This window comes from Pleurodeles waltl, chromosome 4_2 (assembly GCF_031143425.1).
Source record: "Pleurodeles waltl isolate 20211129_DDA chromosome 4_2, aPleWal1.hap1.20221129, whole genome shotgun sequence".
NCBI lineage: Eukaryota > Metazoa > Chordata > Amphibia > Caudata > Salamandridae > Pleurodeles > Pleurodeles waltl.
In genome coordinates, this window is record NC_090443.1 from 320,987,944 (window position 1) to 320,994,474 (window position 6,531).

The window sequence follows — 6,531 nt, forward strand, 5'->3', positions numbered from 1 at the left end:
AACATCACCAACTCATCAGAACCACCAAAAGAGCTTACTACAAAGAACGCATAGATAGTAACTCACATAACAGCAAGGAACTCTTTACAATCATCAAAGAGCTCACCAAACCCAAATCCTTCAACACTGACCCCACTCACACACAAAATCTATGCAACTCCCTCTCCAACCACTTCCACCTCAAAATTCTAGACATACACAACAGCTTCATACCACCTGCAGCCACCATCACCACCACCGACACGACCTAGGACACAACACCACCCCACTCCAACCAACTGCACACCTGGGCCCCTACCAACGATGAAGAAACCGAAACAACCATGAACTCCATCCACTCAAGCTCCCCCACAGACCTCTGCCCCCATCACATCTTCAACAGGGCCAGCCCAATCATCGCTTCCCCAGCTCCGTTCCGTAATCAACAGCTCCTTCGACACCGCCACCTTCCTGGACTCCTGGAAGCATGCCGAAGTAACCGCACACCTCAAAAAACCCAAAGCAGACCCGGATGACCCCACAAACTACCGCCCCATTTCTCTTCTCCCGTTCCCCGCCAAGGTCGCTGAGAAGCTAGTGAACGCCCACCTGTCTCACTTCCTAGAGGAAAACAACGTACTCGACATATCCCAGTCTGGATTCCGCAAGAACCACAGCACTGAGACCGCCCTCATCGCCTGCACTGATGACATCAGAACCAGAGTTGACAAGGGCGAGACCGTCGCACTCATCCTCCTGGACCTCTCCGCAGCCTTCAACACTGTCTGCCACCAAATCCTCCATCACGCCTGTTCAACGCAGGAATCCGACACAAGACCCTGGACTGGCTCGTCTCATTCCTCATCGAAAGAACCCAGAAAGTTCGCCTCCCTCCCCTTCCAGTTCCCAGCAACCAAGATCATCTGCGGGGTCCCCCAAGGGTCCTCCCTCAGCCCTACCCTCTTCAACATTTACATGGCCCCGCTCGCCAACATCCTCCGTCCCCACGGAATCACCATCATATCCTATGCAGACGACACCCAGCTCATCATCCTCCTCACCAGGAACCCTACCACCGCCAAGACAAACCTCCACGCCGGACTCCTCGCCACCGCCAAATGGATGACAGCAAGCCACCTCAAACTCAACTCCAACAAAACAGAAATCATCATCTTCGGCCCCAACAGGACAGTATGGGACGACTCCTGGTGGCCCACCACCCTAGGACCACCCCCAACACCCTCCACCCACGCACGCAATCTCTGCATCATCTTAGACTCCTCTCTCTCCAAGACCCAGCAAATCAACTCTATTACTTCCTCATGTTTCAACACCCTCCGCATGCTGCGTAAGACCTTTGGAGTCATGTATGTCCCGAAGGATCTTATCAAACATGCCGGTGTGTTTCTCCAATGTGCTTTTCAGTTGGAAAATCAGGTCAGTCAGGGTCTGGGTGGCAGAGACCATATCCATGATTGATTTCTGGGGTGCGGGTTTGGATGTCTTTGGGTAAACCAAATCACCGCAATCACCTTCCACAATGCCCAGGGAGTTCCACGCAAGGGCACCCACGTCTGATGGGAAGTGTCAAATGTCCTAGGTTCGCACCTCTGGCACCCCGCCCTGCAGACTGGTTGGATGGGGCTGGGAACACACTTCTCAAGGACCCCTCTTCCCAGTGACATGGCAAAGGCAGCCTAGGATATCTCATGTTCCCAGTCCCACCTAATGGTGGGCCGTGCCATGTTCTGGCGCAGTACAGGTCCTGGTCTTCAAGCACTCAGTGTGGCTACACCCAGTTGCATGTAGGGAGCTGGTGGATGTCTCTAATATTGCTTCCTCAGGGTATGGTGCACAGTATTATTCCAAGGTTGTCTTTTTGGTATGGTGCCCCCAGGCCTCCGCATGGTTCAGGCCTCAGTCCACTGATTGGGGTTCAAGGCACATCGTTCAGTGCCCCCTATCTCCTAGGGCCTCAAGCCCATCCCTGAAAGCCTAGGAGGGCCCTTGTGTCCAGGTGCCTGTTGAGTATCTGCCAGACTTTTGGTGTCTCAGGCTCTTCTCATTTGACCCCAGGGACGCACCAGTGACATCGCCAGTCTGTACCATCATGGGAGCTCCCAGTCACTCTTAAACATCAGGCCCAGCTGCTGTCTCAGGCACACCAGATTCTGGCCTGGCTGGGTAGTCTCTCTTTGGGGTCCTTCTTGGGTTTCAGTCTTCAAGGGGCAACCCGCCCTCCGGACGGTCGGAGTGCTCGCCCCCCAATGGCACCAAAGTCAGGGGGAGCCACTCGCCACGAAAATCACCCAGGGCCTCCAGGTGGTACCAGCAGCTGGCAGGCGACTCCTCTGGCCCTCACATGCCCATTCTCAGCTTTTTTGCAGCACCAGGGCCCTCCAGGGCCAGCGTCTCGATCTTGTACTGCTGGGGCAAGGCACTGCCCGTGTTGATCACAGTCACGCCTCACTCTGCCGGGGAGCACTCGATGGGAGCGTGTCAGCTACCACGGCACTGCCCCAAGCAGAAGCATTAGCGACGCACTCACAGGCCAATGTCAGCCTGCCACGTCCACCGTGCCCAGCTCCTGTTTCTCTGCAACTGGCCATCAAAGCTGCTCTGCCCCTCCCCGCCCCCCGTGGCCATCCGTCGCTGTAGGAGCGTCAGGCGTCTGATCAGCAGATCACTGCTCTGATGCGCCAAGGATAGTGTCAGCTCGGCCCGTTTAGGAACGGAGCTTCAGCACAAAGCATCCATTCACAATGCCATCTTGGCCATGCCCCTTCATACTGTTGTATTGTAGGCAAAGGTAAATAAGTAAAGTGAATAATGTTCTTATTCCCAATTAATTAAAACCACTGTAGTATAATCTGAATATTTGTGAAAGAAAAATTGGTAAAATCCACAAATGATCGAATTAAAACAAGTAACCCCATTAAAACAAGGCAGCACTGAGTACACATGATGGTCCAAACTTTCACAATTAGAGCAAAGTGGAAGGTTAAAATTGGGCCTTCCAAAACCATTGCTAAGAGTGCAAAAATGATCTATACAAAAACCCAAGAAAACAGTTCCAAAAAAGAACTACTACAAGTCAAGGGAATATCCAGACTGGAGAAACTACTCAAACTTGACATGGGACACCCTGGGTGCTCTGTCTTCATATCACTGCAGATTCATCTACTAAACAACACTAGTGTTTTCAGCGTACTTACTATCCCTTTTGTTTTCTATTTTGCTCTACACCTAGATAAAGATAGTGTCTCTGCAAAGAAAGTGGGGACGACTGAGATACACTCTCCTGGATCCAATAAATCTGGGTCAAGACGGCAGAGGTTGCAGCAGCAGAGACAGTGGCGTGACAAGGCCACTGTTAAGGGAAAGATGGTGAAGTCTGCAATAGGTGAGGCCCACTTTCTAGTTTGAAGAACAAATAAATTGCTGGTGTTATGTCTGGTTTCATCTTAACAAATGTGTGAATGGCGAGCAGTGCAAGGTTACTAACTGTACTGTATCTGTTATGTGCGTGAGGGGAAAGTTGCACTACTGTTGTGTACCTGTTGCAGTTGAGAGGTTTTTTCTGCTAGTGTCTTTTTGTATGTTTTGTGTGATAGTGAAGCTTTCCCTGCTGCCTGTGTTTTTTACCTGTGAAAGATGTTTACAGGAGGGACAAAAACTCCCAAATGCACTAACTGTAATATTTCTTTACTGCTGCAGATGAATACCTGAAGCGACACAGCACAGACAATATGCAAAAAAAAAACTCCACTACATGCTGAAGGCAAAGTTTGTGACAGACGGCACAGTCACAAAGGAGGTAGGTGTTTTCACTATTGTTGTGCATACATTTATTTCCACGTTCTCCCTGGTTTGACAACCCAGGCTCCAGATTTCCACTTGCATGTATTGCTCCAGAGATATTATACTGTCTTCCTACAAGCTGAGACTCCATTAACAACGGGGTCGGCCTGGCCTATAGGCAGGGCCACTGGAATTATGACCAGGGAGTGCCGAATTATGCAGCAGTGTAGGCTAAATTATGTGTCAAGAAAAGGCAAATTATGTGGTATAATGTGGCACTTTTTAATAGAAGACATTATTTTGTCCATTTTTGGATCAAGCATTAGCGTACAACCTCTTGTATACTTTTAAATATACTTCTTCTGTGGGCTTCCAGCTATTTCATTTGTTAGTTTCAGTGTTATCTAAAAATCCTTGCTTGCTAGTGGTCAGTCATACCTCTTTGTCCCTCTTTCTTCTGTGTGGGAGCAGAGACCAACTACTGTATAATTACGCTGTGTCCTATTTATCTGGTCTGTAGGGGACTTTTTTTTTTTAACTTTGTTTCCTGTCCCTATCCAGGGAAGCCTCCCTTTTCATTTGCAGAGCATTCTTCATCTGAGCTTTGCTGTAAACAAGGCTATAAATCAGGCTGTTATCTTGGTCACATTTGGTCTTTGCAGGCTCTCTGCACCCTCTCTCAGCTGCCTGGCTCCCACCCTTCCTTTGCTAGGATTTTCTTTACCAAGTGCACCTGCCTGTGTGCTGTGAGCAAGGGCAGAGGATCGCTTGTAATTGCTTATAGCCTAGGCACCCAGCTTTACCAGGGCTCCACAGTGCTTAGAGACAGTGCCCACTTCTGCTTCTTACTGGGATCCCACTTGCAGCTCCATCAGTGCACCTCAGGTCACAAACTCCAAGCCCTCAGCCATGCCAGTGCCAGAAACCCACACGTTCTGTGTGCCAGAGCACCTTAGTTCCTGCAGTCAGTACACTCTGCTCTCCAGTACTGGGACCTCTGGCCTAGCTCCATCAGTGCACCGCAGTTCACATACTCCAAGCCCTCAGCCGTGCCAGTGCCAGAAACCCACACATTCTGTCTGCCAGAGCACCTCAGTTCTTGCAGTCAGTAAACTCTGCTGCTCCAGTACTGGGATCTCAGGTGCAGCTTCATCAGTGCATCTCAGTTTACACACTCCAACCCCCTCGCCTGTGCCAGAACCCCACACATGCTGTCCACCAGAGCACCTCAGTTCTTATAGTCAGTACACATTGCTGTTCCAGTACAGGTACCTCAGGCGCAGCTACATCAGTGCATCTCAGTTCACACACTCCAAGTTTAAACCTACCCCGATTTCCAAACTTGGGCCACCTTTTTCGATTTTTTGATTCTCTAATGGGAGCTGCCTTGATTTTGATTTTGGTGGCCTGGCATGTTCCGACCCTAAACCAATTTGCTTTTCTACTATGTTCAATTTAATTAAACCGTTTTTTTTTCTTAGTCACTTTCTGTCACTTGAGGGATTTTTTTCCTCCTGTTGCTCCAGTTTCACACGCATTTGTCTTTTGTGCGGATCTAAAGAGGGATCATGTTTGTCAGCTTCATTCTTCTGTTTTCGCTTGGCAGGTGCTGAGCCAGAACCGAGGCCAGAAGGCATCTGATCGCCCACCAGAGAAACCCAAGGAGAAGGAAGAACCAAGCATCTTCACTGATGCGGACTTCAAGCGGTTTGAGTGGGAATATTTTGGGGGCGGAGCTGGCACAGTTGAATAAGGATGGCTCAAAAAAAAGTTTTTCTCCAACACTGTACGAGAACTGTGTAGACATCAACTTCCAGTGTTATCCAGGTTCAGTGATGAAGATGTGTAGGTAGTTGAAGGGTCCAGAAGGAGAACTTGGCAGATGGGATGTTGTCTTGCTTTTTCACCTTGCCCCATTGCTGCAAGCATGTCTCTCCAAAAGAGAGAGAGAGAGAAAGAGATCATGTTTGGAACTGGGCAGTAATCATATTTCGAGGAAGCTATGGAGTAGTTATCAAGACAGAAAGGCATTGTACGAGGCATGTAGACAAATAATAATTGTATGTACTATTTCCATGTGTCATGTCTTTTTTTTTTTTAACCCTTTATCTTTTTTTAACATGGTGCAAGGAGTTTGATTATTTAATTGAATGCAACTTAAATAAAATATTTAAAAACTACAGCATTTTGTTTCTTGCATTTTTTAGGTCTTTGGTAGGGTACCAAAATATATAGAAAGGCAAAAAGACTTTAGGGGCATATTTATACTATGTTTGCGCCGAATGTGAAACAAAAATTTGGACGCACATTCGGCGCAAACCGTGCACCGTATTTAAACTTTGATGCCTGCGAACGCCAAAATTCCGCGGTGTGCTCATTTTCTGGATGCGGTAAACAGCCTTGCGTTAATGACATGCAAGGTAGGCGTTCCCGTCCAAAAAATGACCTAAACACCTGTGTGCCTTATTTGCGCAGTCGCCCAAAAATCCCGCACGGCCGGGAGGCGGAGTCGGAAAATGACACACAGCCCGATTTGCACCAAAAAATAACGCCTGGGTCAGACAGGCATTAAAATGGGGCAAACACACCAGTACTTAATGAAAACACACAGAAGCAACAGCAGAGCTCCAAAAGGAAGACATGGAGGTATTTTTCATCCAGAATGCACGCAGACGCACAGGACCAACAACAGCAGCTTCCACAACACCAGCAGGGACCCTAAAGGCAACGCAGAAGGCAGGAGAGGATATT

General features: G+C 48.7%; 1 long non-coding RNA gene across 1 annotated transcript; it reads left to right on the plus strand.

The window, feature by feature from the left end:
* The first annotated feature begins 3,234 nt into the window (after nt 1–3,234).
* Nucleotides 3,235–5,498, plus strand: LOC138294133 (uncharacterized). The gene is made up of 3 exons (XR_011203213.1): nt 3,235–3,382; nt 3,697–3,796; nt 5,387–5,498. It is a non-coding gene; the product is annotated as an uncharacterized lncRNA (long non-coding RNA).
* The last annotated feature ends 1,033 nt before the right edge of the window (nt 5,499–6,531 follow it).